The sequence below is a fragment of the Macaca fascicularis genome, chromosome X, assembly GCF_037993035.2.
Source record: "Macaca fascicularis isolate 582-1 chromosome X, T2T-MFA8v1.1".
Lineage (NCBI taxonomy): Eukaryota > Metazoa > Chordata > Mammalia > Primates > Cercopithecidae > Macaca > Macaca fascicularis.
This window is the reverse complement of record NC_088395.1, coordinates 53,467,658-53,479,002: the sequence shown is the minus strand read 5'-3', so window position 1 is coordinate 53,479,002 and position 11,345 is coordinate 53,467,658.

Below are 11,345 nucleotides of genomic sequence, written 5' to 3'. Positions count from 1 at the left end.
ACACTTACTAGAGACTCTGTATTTAAAGTGTCAGCTTATGCCGCTGGAGGTAGCTTTAAGAGCTTATTTGGTTGATTGCCTGAAGCTTGGACTCAATTATGGCCCTACAGTTAATTAAGTTGAGAAGCCTGAGCTGCCCTGGTATGATATGGGAAAGGGAATCCAAAGGCTTAAGGGGATAGGAATGTTGGAGAAGATTTATTATGTTCGACTTGCCCACAACTCCTAACTTTGTTACATGAAAACACTTGGAAGATACTCCCTTCACCAAGGCATTGAGAAATCCATTACTGAGAAAAACACCTGCATCCTTGGAAAGCTCTGTGGTTGCTCTTCTTTGTAGGCAAGTTATGACTGTAAGGGATGGGCTCCCTGGTTTCAATGGGGTTCATGGAATACCAAAGTAGCAGAGGTCAAGTGGCAACATTTAACTGCCAAATACAGCACCATGGATGTTCAGGCACATTGACCACCGTTTCCCTGGGCATGAAACAGATGGATACCCTACTAGAATATTGTTCGGTCTATATGATAGAAAAAGTTCTAGATCTAATAGCCAAAAATCTGACTCAAGTCACCACAGTGGAGAGTCAGCCTGTCACTCAGTGTCCAGACTGAAGTTAATTCACAGATCCAGAACCCCTCTTTTAAAAAAATTATTTTATTTTATAGTTTTTAGAGATGGGGTCTCACTGTGTTGCCCAGGCTGGTCCCAAACTCCTAGGACTTAAGCGATTCTCCTGCCTCAGCCTCCCAAAGTGCTGGGATTACAGGTGTGAGCCACTGAGACTGGTCTAGAGCCCCTTTATTGAAGGGGAAGCCAGGTCCTCTTGAGGGAGAAGCCTGAACCATAGCCACGCATACATACTGTAAATCTTCCTCCAAGCCTTCCTCAAAGGGACCTGTGGCCATTTACTAGAGTGACTACATTGGGGAAAAGGAAATACCTAGACCTTTTGAGAATTACTGGATACTGTTTCTGAATTGACACTAATTCCTGGGGACCCACAATGCCATTGTGGTCCATCAAAGCAGGGGCTTTAGGGTGGTCAGGTAATATTCTTAGCTCAGGTTTGATTCACATTGGGCCCAGTTGGTCCAGTGGCCCACCTTATAGTTATTTTCCCACTTCCTGAATTTATCATTGGAATAAACATACTTAGAAACTGGCATAACTGGCTGAGTGTGGTGGTTCACACCTATAATCTCAGCACTTTGGGAAGCTGAAGTGGGAAGATAGCTTGAGCCCAGGAGTTCAAGACCAGCGTGGGTAACATAGCAAGACCCCATCTCTACAAAAATTGTAAAAATTAGCTGAGTGTGGTGGCACATGCCTGTGATTCCAGCTACTCAGGAGGCTGAGGTGGGAGAGTCACCTGAGCCCAGGAGGTTGAGGCTGCAGTGAGCTGCAGTTGTGCCACTGCACTCTAGCCTGGGCAATAGAGAGAGACTCTGTCCCTCCGCCCCCCAAAAAAGAAACTGGCACAACTCCCGCCCCCACCCCCCCCCCCCGCCTCAGCTTGCTGATCCATGGGGTGAGGGCCATTACAGTAAGAACGGCTAAACCAAAGCCCCTGGAACATCCACTCTTTTGAAAGCTAGTAAACCAGAAGCAATAATGCATACCGAGGGGAATGCAGAGATTCATGGCACCAGAAAAGACTTGAAAGAAGTAGGGGTGATGACACCCATCACATCTCCATTTAACTCACCAGTGTGACCTGTGCAAAAGTTGGATGAATCTTGGAGAATGACTGCAGACTAGCATAAACGTAATTAGATGGTGACTCCACTTGTAGCTCTTGTCCCCAATATAGTATATTTACTGGAACAACTCAACACACCCCCTGGCACTTGGTATGCAGGTACTGGCCTGGCTGATGACCTTTTCTCTGCACCAATTTTCAAAGACTACCAGAAACCATTTGCTTTTACCTGGCAAGAACAAGAGCATAATTTTATGGTGTTGCCTCAGGGCTGTGTCAATTCTGCTCTCTGCAATGATATAGTCAGCAGAGATATTGCTCATCTTGATACTCAATTAAACATCACACTGGGCCACTACACTGATGACATGTAGATTGGATCTGGTGAGCAGAAAGGAGCAAATAGTTTAGATGTCTTATTAAGAATGAAAGGGGGCCAGGTGCAGTGGCTCATGCCTGTAATCCCAGCACTTTGGGAGGCCGAGGCGGATCACTTGAGGTCAGGAATTTTAGACCAGCCTGGCCAGTATGGTGAAACTCCATTTCTACTAAAAATACAAAAATTAGCCGGGTGTGGTGGCTCGCGCCTGTAATCTCAGCTACTGGGGATACTGAGGCAGGAGAATTGCTTGAACCCTGGAGGCAGAGGTTGCTGTGAGCCGAGATCAAGCCACTGCACTCCAGCCTGGGTGAAGAAGCAAAAATAAATAAATAAATAAATAGAATGAAAGGGCTGGGCACAGTAGCTCATACCTGTAATCCCAGCACTTTGGGAGGTCGAGGTGGGAGGATTGCTTGAGTCCAGGGCTTCGAGACCAGTCTGGGCAACATAGTGAGACCTTGTCTCTACAAAAACCAAAAACAAGGCCGGGAGTGGTGGCTCAAGCCTGTAATCCCAGCACTTTGGGAGGCCAAGATGAGCGGATCACAAGGTCAGGAGATCGAGACCATCCTGGTTAACACAGTGAAACCCCGTTTCTACTAAAAATACAAAAAATTAGCCAGGTGTGGTGGTGGGCACCTGTAGTCCCAGCTACTCAGGAGGCTGAGGCAGGAGAATGGCGTAAACCCGGGAGGCAGAGCTTGCAGTGAGCTGAGATCGCGCCACTGCACTCTAGCCTGGGCAACAGAGTGAGACTCCGTCTCAAAAAAACGAAAACAAAACAAAACAAAAAACCAAAAAAATTAGTCAGGCATAGTGCACATGCTTGTAGCCCCAGCTACTCAGGAGGCTGAGGTGGGAAGACCGCTTGAGCCCAGGAGATGGAGGCTGCAGTAAGCTGTGATCATACCACTCCACTCCATCCTGGGCGACAGAGCAAGACTTTGTTTCAAAAAATATATATATGTAAATTGGTGGACTTTGAGTGAAATAGATTGCCCTCTATAATTTGGGTGAGCCACATCCAATCAGTTGAAGGCCATAATAGAACAAAGACTGACCTCCACCAAGCAAGAAGGAATTCTGCCAGCAGAAGGCCTTTGAACTTAAACTGTATCATCAGCTCTTCCCTGGGACTCGAGGCTGCCAGCCTACCCTGTAGAATTCGGACTTGAAAAAATGCCAGCCTCCATAATCACATGAGCCAATTCCTTAAAATAAATCCCTCTCTAAATATATACACATTCTATTGGTTCTGTTTCTCTGAAGAACCCTGCCTGATACAGTTGGGTATAAACCTCACAAAAATTCAGGGGCCTGCCACCTCAATGAAGTTTCTAGGAGTTAAATAGTCTGGAGCATGTCAAAAGATTTCCTCCGAAGTGAAAGACAAGTTGCATACCTCACACCTCCTACCACAAACAAAAAGTTACAACCCTCGGTAGGCCTTTGTATTTTGGAGGCAACCTTTTTTTTTTTGTTTGGAGACAGGATCCCACTCTGTCACACAGGCTGGAGTGCAGTGGCATGATCACGGCTCACTGCAAACTCCGTCACCTGGGCTTAAGCAATCCTCCTGCCTCAGCCTCCCAAGCAGCTGGAACTACAGGTGCACGCCACCACGCCTGGCTAACTTTTTTATTTTTTATTTTTTGTAGAGATGGGGTTTTGCCATGTTTCCCAGGCTGGTCTTGAACTGCTGGGTTCAAGAGATCTGCCGACCTCAGCTTCCCAAACTGCTGTAATTGCAGGCATAAGCTACCACACCCAGCCTTGGAGGCAACATTTGAGTGTGCTACTTCTTTTTTTTTTTTTTTTTTTTTTTGAGATGAAGTCTTGCTCTGTTGCCCAGGCTGGAGTGTGATGGTGCGATCTTGGCTCACTGCAACCTCCGCCTCCTGGGTTCAAGCGATTCTCCTGCCTCAGCCTCCCGAGTAGCTGGGATTACAGGGACCCACCACCATACCTGGCTAATTTTTGTATTTTAGTAGAGATGGGGTTTCACCATGTTGGCTAGGCTAGTCTTGAACTCCTGACCTCAAGTGATCCACCCACCTCAGCCTCCCAAAGTGCTGGAATTACAGGTTTGAGCAACCATGCCCAGCCTGAGTGTGCTACTTCAAACCCATCTATAGAATCACCCAAGCTTCCCAGTTTTGAATAGAACCAGACAAGAGAAAGCTCTGCAATTCAGACTGCACTACAAGCTGCTCTTCCACTTGATCCAGCAGATCCCATGATACTTGAAGTGTCTGTGACCAATAAGAATATTGTACGGAGTTTGTAGCAAGCACCAATGAGAGAATCACAGGGTAAGCCTCTAGGACTTTAGAGCAAGCATGTGCTTTCTTTCACAGAAGACTATTCTCCTTTCAAGAAACAGCTCTGGCTTACTGCCGGGCCTTTGCAGAGATTGAAACACCTAACCATGAGATATTAGGTGACCATACAGCCTGAGACTCTCATCATGAACTGGTATCTTCTTTGACTCACATAGCCATAAGCTTAGGCATGCATAGCAGCAATCTATTATTGGATGAAAATGGTACATAAAAGATGAAGTTGAGCAGGTCCAGAAGGTACAAGGTACCTGCATGAGCAGGTAATTTAGACTCTTTTGACACCAACTCCTGTTGCTTTGCTTCCTCTCCTTCAATCCATGCCTATGATATTACGGAGTGTTCCTATGACCAGTGGACTGAGGAGGGAAAACTGAAGCCTAACTTATATATGGGTCTGCATGTTATACTGCTACCATCCAAAAGTAGACAGATGCAGCACTACAGCTGTACTCAGGGGTGACTGCATGACAATGGTGAAGGAAAATCCTCTCCAGTGGGCAGAACATTGAACAGTATGTTTAATTGTCCACTACGTGTCAAGTAAGAGATGGTCAGAAGTATAGATCTACACTGACATGTGGTTAGGGACTTGAAAAGAACAAGATTGAAAGATTGGCGACAAGGAAGTCTGGGGAAGAGAAATGTGACCAGCCTTCTCTGAATGGGGACAGACTGTGAAGATATTTGAGTCCTATGTGAATGCCCACCAAAAGGCATACATTGCATAGGAGACTCTTATGAATCCAGAGGACGAAATGATGTGGTCTGTTGATACGCATCAGCCTCTTTCACCAGCCACCCCAGTATTTGCTGAATGGGCCCACAAAGAAATAGGCCATGGTGGTAGGGACGGAGGCTATGCCTGGGCTCAACAACATGGACTTCCCCTTACCAAGGGTTGCATGGTTGCTAAGTGCCTAATCTGCCAACATGATCGACCAAAATTGAGTCCCTGATATGGCACTATTCCCTGTGGGGACCAGCCAACCACCTGGTGACAGGTTGATTACATTGGATGTCTTCCATCATGGAGGGGCACAGAGATTCAGTCTCACAGAAACAGATGTATTTTCTGGATATAGTTTTCCCTACTCTGCCCATAATCCTTGTGCCAGCACTACCATCTGTAGACTCTTCTGCACAGCTTTGCTTCTGGTTCACAGCAAAGCAAGCGCAGCAATGGGCTCATGCGTATGGAATTAACTGGTCTTACCACATACCACATCATGTTAAAGCAGCTGGCCTAATTGAAGGGTGAAATGGCTTACTGAAACTTGGTTTTGATGCCAGTTGGGAAATAACATCTTGAAATGATGGGATACTATTTTTTGGAATGTAATATATACTTTGAGCTAGAGACTATTATACAGCACTCTCTCTCCCATAGCCAGAATAAATGGGTCCTGAAACCAAGGGGTAGAAGTAGGAGTAGCTCTTCTCATTATTACAACTAATAACCTATTCAGAATTTTTGCTTCCTGTCTCAGCAATTTGGAGCTTTGCTAGTTTGGAGATCTTAGTCCTCAAAGGGAGACTGTTTCTTCCAGGGGACACAACAGTAATTCCAGTGAATTGGAAAGTGAAAAATGTGGGACATTTTGGGCCCCTTATGCCAATGAAACCACAAACCAAAAAAAGGGGGTGAGGTAAGACTTAATTTACTGGCTCGAGTGATTGATCCTAATTACTAAGTGGAAGTTGAGTTTTTGCTACACAAGGGAGGCAAAGAGGACCATGTCTGCAACCCAGAGAATTATCTGGGGTGCCTCTTAGTACTTCCATGCCTAATAGTAAAGTTTTGTTGTTGTTGTTTGTTCTGTTTTTTGTTTTGAGAAGGAGTCTTACTCTGTCACCCAGACTGGAGTACAGTGGCACGATCTTGGCTCACTGCAACCTCCATCTCCTGGGTTCAAGCAATTATCCTGCCTCAGGTTCCTGAGTAGCTGGGACTACAGGCGCATGCCACCACGACTGGCTAATTTTTGTATTTTTAGTAGAAATGGGGTTTTGCCGTGTTGGTCTCAAACTCTTGACCTTAGGTGATCTGCCTGCCTTGGCCTCCCAAAGTGCTGGCCCCCATAGTAAAGATTAATGGTTAAACTCCATTAAAAGGTTAAACTCCAGTAACTCAAAACAGGCAGGATGATCAAGGACTGAGACCCTTCCAGAATGAAAGTTTGGGTGACTCCTTCAGGTAGAAAAGAGCATCTGAGGTTCTGAATGAAGGTAGAGGAAATACAGATGGATAATAACAGAAGAAGGAAGCCATAGATGTCAATTATAACCTTGAGATTGATTACAGAAATGAGTACTATATTACCTTTCTTCATTTGCTTTCTGCTTGTTGTATGTATGTGTTTATTTGCATAATCTAGCCATGTTCTTTTTCTCTTTTTCCCATTTTTATTTTATATACAAGAAGTTGGAAGTTAATTTTACAATTTACTCTTTAGGTACTAGGGTATCAGTGGGGCCATGGCTAAATTTGAAGAGTAATTAATACAGACAGTGATGTGTCTTCTCATTTGGGTGAAAGGGTAACAACTTCTCTTGTAAGAAGGATAGCTATATCTTGTTGGGTAGGAGTAAAGTTGTTTTATTCTCTTTTTTCTGAGACAGAGTCTTGTGCTGTCACCCAGGCCAGAGTGCAATGGCGGGATCATAGCTCACTATAACCTCAAACTCCTGGCCTTCAATGATCCTCCCACCTTGCCCAAGTTGTTTTGTTGTACAAGAATTCAAATATGTGCACATGAAATCCAAGAAGTCAAAGGGGTGGACTGTACCACTTACCAATTTTTACCTCTCAGCTTCAAATTCACTCTTCATGCCTGCTCTGTGAAAACAGATCTGGTCCCTTTACATGTTTCCTTTGCCACCTGGCACTGATGCTTTGCCAGTAGAGGGCACTGGAGAGACATTTCAAGAAGGAAAAAGGTTTTGCTTCCCAATGCTGGAGTGCCCACTTTGCAGGTTACTGCAGTGTCTGCAGCTTTCGATAGCAACAGGGTCCTACAACTTCTCCAGTGCCTGACTCCTGCAGTGCGTGGTGACCAGCAGCACCCAGTAGCCAGCAGCCTCCTGCTGGAATTCCCCATCAGATGGGTTAGTAGCAGTTTGCCTCTGGCTCCTGAAGCACTCACAGCTTCTCCATTTTCCAGCTTTTGTAGTGCAGGGCAGCCAACAGCACCCAGTAGCCAGCAACATCCCCTGGCACTCTCCCTCAGGTAGTTTTGTGGCAGAGTGCCTCCAACGAGACACCTCCCCATGAACAGCTTTCACTGGCACTCTAGCTGGTGGATTTCTGGCAAGTTCCAGCAAGCAGATTTCCAGCAAATTCTGCCATTCAATGAGTCACAGCCATATTCTCTCCAACAAGGACTGATCTCAACCCTGAACTAAGGTGGGTGTAGGGACAACAGGGAAGGGTCTTCCTTGGGTGCTCGATTTCAGTCACACTCATGCTTTCCTATGCCTTTTTTTTTTTTTTTTCCCCAGAGAGAGAGAGACAGGGTCTTACTCTGTCACCCAGGCTGGAGTACAGCAGAGCTGTGATAACAGCTCACTGCAGCCTCAAACTCCTGGGATCACATGATCCTCCTGCCTCAGCCTCCTGAGTAGCTAGGACTACAGGCACGTGCCACCATTCCCCGCTCCTATACCTTCTTGAATGTATGGAATATATTTATAACAGCTGTTTTCATGTCCTTTGTCCACTTACTCTATCATCTGGGTCATTTCTGGTTCATGTTCTATGGATTATTTTTCCCCCCATTATGGGTTGTATTTTCCTGTTTCTTTGCACGCTTGATAATTTTTTATTGTGTGCCAGATGTAAATGTTGAAACGGGAAAAGTTCCCTATCCCCCTAGCAGGGTGTGAGAGGAGGGTGTGGCTCGCTTCTTTGGTGCACCACTGCTCAAATCTCTAGGGGGAGCATGCAGATGGGCAGGTTGTGGGGATCCGGCCCCACGGCAGTGTCTAGGAGTGAATGTTTACAGCTGAAGCCCCAGTGGGCATGTGTTACGATGTGCTCTTTCAGTTTTGCTGTCTGTAGGCAGTTTGTGTTAATCAGTTCAATTAGACCCTTTGCCTTATCCCAAGGACAGAGGGCTTTCTATATCCCGGCGTTCTTGCCTTGGTGTACTGGAAGAATCGGATCACATGTGGGCTTGGAGAATGAATGCAAGGTTTTTTATTGAGTGGTGGTAGCTCTCAGCAAGGTAGATGGGGAGGCCAGAAGGGGGATGGAGTGGGAAGGTGGTTTTCTCCTGGAGTTGGGCCGCCCAGCGGCCAGACTCTCCTCCAACCCCCTGCCAAACTCCATGTCATTCCACCAGTCAATGGCCCGCCAGCATCTGACGGTGCCTGTTGCTGTGCTCTTCTGCCAGTGTGCTCTTCTTGATGTCCAGCTCTTTGTGTCTGTGCCCCCTAGGGTCTCGGGGTTTTTATAGGCACAGGATGGGGGCGTGGCAGTCCAGGGTGGTTTTGGGAAATGCAACATTTGGGCATAAAAACAGAAATGCCTGTTCTTACCTTGATCCGTGGGCACAACCCCAGGGTGGACCCCTAGCCAGGGGCCCACCCTCCTCTACTCAGCACTTCCCTGCCCCACTCCCATATCAATATTACCTTATTGGGTGCTGACTTTTTCGAACTTAAAAATTTTTTTGTTTTGTTTTTGGCTGGGCACAGTGGCTCATGCCTGTAATCCCTGCACTTTGGGAGGCTACTAAGGAGGCTGAGGCAGGAGAATAGCTTGAACCTGGGAGGCAGAGGTTGCAGTGAGCCGAGATCATGCCACTCCAGCCTGGGCAACAGAGTGAGACCCTATCTAAAAAAAAAGAAAATTTGTTTTGGTCCAAGACATAATTAATCAGTTTGATCTTTTGGAGGCTTGTTTTTAAGGTCTTTTTTGTTGTTTGTTTGTTTTTTTCTTTGAGACAGGGTCTCACTCTGTCACCCACGCTGGAGTGCAGTGGTGTGATCATGGCTCACTGCAGCCTTAACCTCCTGGGCTCAAGCGATCCTTCCACCTCAGCCCCCTGTGAGCTTAGTAGCTGGGACTACAGGCGTGTGCTACCACACCTGGCTAATTTTCGTAATTTTGTACAGACAGGGTTTCACTATGTTGCCCAGGGCTCAAACTCCTGGGCTCAAGTGATCCACCTGACTTGGCCTCCCAAAATACTGGGATTACAGGCATGAGCCATCACACTTGGTCTGCTTTTAAGTTTTTTTTTAGGCAGGACCTGCACAGCCTTTAGTCTAAAGCTAGTTTGGTACTGAGACAATACCATCCTGAGCTTTCTACTCAATGTCTTATGTGTTAGGAGGTTTCTCCACTCAGGTTAGTGTGGAGATAAAGTATTCCTGGCTCTGAGGATTATTATTCCTCCTGATCCTTTGCAATGGCCTTTCCCTGCGAGGCAGGAGAATAGGGTCTGGAAGCAGGGAGCCTAAGGCCAATTCACACTGACTTCCTAGAACTAAATCAAAAGGAAAACCCCAACTTTCCAGGCCCAAATAACAAAAAGATCAGAGGCTACTCCCTTTGCAACCCACCCTCTTCTTCTGCATCACAGATGAGAAATGGAAAGTACCTTTGATTGGTCCCCTCCCATAACCAGTCAGACTGGTTGTGGGCCTAGTCTTCATTTGCATAGGGATGTAACTTTGTAACTTCACTTCAGCCTCTGATTGGGCCCCTCCTATAATCAACCAGACGTTTGCAGAGGGTATAACTTTGTAACTTCACTTCAGCTTCTGATTGGTCACCTTCCATGACCAATCAGACTGATCGTGGGCCACTACTCCATTTACATAGTGTAAACCAAGTAACCAATGGGAAACCTCTAGAGGGTATTTAAACCCCCGAAAATTCTGTAACCAGTGGCTCTTGAGCTGCCTGCTCAAGCATACTCCCACTCTGTGGAGTGTACTTTCGTTTCAATAAATCTTTGCTTTTGTGTCTTCATTCTTTTTTTTCTTTTCTTTTCTTTTTTTTCCTGAGACAGAGTCTTGCTCTGTCACACAGGCTGGAATGCAGTGGTGCGATCTGGCAACCTCCGCTTCCCAGGTTCAAGCAATTATTCTGCCTCAGCCTCCCAAGTAGCTGGGATTACAGGTGCCCACCACCACGCCTGGCTAATTTTTCTATTTTTAGTAGAGATGGAATTTCACCATGTTGGCCAAACTGGTCTCGAACTCCTGACCTCGTGGTCCACCCACCTTGACCTCCCAAAGTGTTGAGTTTACAGGTGTGAGCCACCACACCCAGCCTGCTTCATTCTTTTGTGGCTTCATTCTTTCGTTGCTTTGTGCGTTTTGTCCAATTCTTTGTGCAAAATGCCAAGAACCTGGTTGACTCCACTTTGTTCAAAATGCCCAATTCTTTCTTCAAAATGCCAAGACCCTCCACTGGTAACACCTGGATTTCAGATAGTTTCCTCATATATGTTTGCTGATCAGAATTCAGCTGAAGACTTGAAAGGAACCCCCTATAGATCTCCAGAGCTTTCTCTCTGTGTGCAGCTCGCTCCTCTATGGTACTCTGTGCTGGCCTCTGAATTCTGGCTGCTGTCGCTGCCAGAAACTCATTTAACTATGTCATCTAAATTCAGAGAGGCCACAAGTCTCTTTTTTAGTCCTCCTCACTGCCCCGCCAACCAACATATGCCTGGAAACTCTCTCCAGGCCATCATATGGTTCACTCAGTTGTTTCTCTTCTCTCATGGGATCATGGTCCCATGCTTCCTGTTTTCTAATGTCTGGAAACCTTTGTTTCATTATTTGTTCATTATTTGTTTCATGTTGACATTAGACAACAAATTAGGTCCTATTTTACCTGGTTTCTTAGATGTTTAAGGCAGGGGAGTAAATCCAGTTCCTGTTACTCCATCATGGTTGGAAATA